This window comes from Mastomys coucha, unplaced genomic scaffold (assembly GCF_008632895.1).
Source record: "Mastomys coucha isolate ucsf_1 unplaced genomic scaffold, UCSF_Mcou_1 pScaffold22, whole genome shotgun sequence".
NCBI lineage: Eukaryota > Metazoa > Chordata > Mammalia > Rodentia > Muridae > Mastomys > Mastomys coucha.
The window spans coordinates 210,689,469-210,689,885 of record NW_022196905.1 but is presented as its reverse complement, the minus strand read 5'-3'; positions in this window follow the sequence as shown (position 1 = coordinate 210,689,885).

Sequence of the window (417 nt, the reverse complement as noted above, 5' to 3'; positions counted from 1 at the left end):
GCTTAGGGCCAAACTGCGTGTTCTTTGGTTGACGGTTCAGTCTCTGAGAGCCCAAAGGGTTTGTGGGTTAAAGGATGGCCTGTGCCTGGTCCAGAGCTTGGGCCACTGGGTTAGGTGGTACGCAGGAAGTTTTGACTATGCACACCCCATGCTGGTGTCAGGTACGCATCAGGTTGTAAGAAGACCCAGGACCCAGCTCCAGGGGTGGGGGAACAAAGCTTGAGCTCCCTGTGGACCTGCCAGACTTGGCTCAGAGGTCCCGGTCTGCACAGAGGCTGAGGCCAACAGGATCTCAGGCTCTTGGACATCCCAGAGGCCCTTGGATGCCATGGAAGAGCTGAGTGCGAAGTATGGGCTTGCGGGCTGGATCTAGCCAAGGGCCAAAGGGAAAGGCAAGAGGAAGAGAGCTCCAGTAGG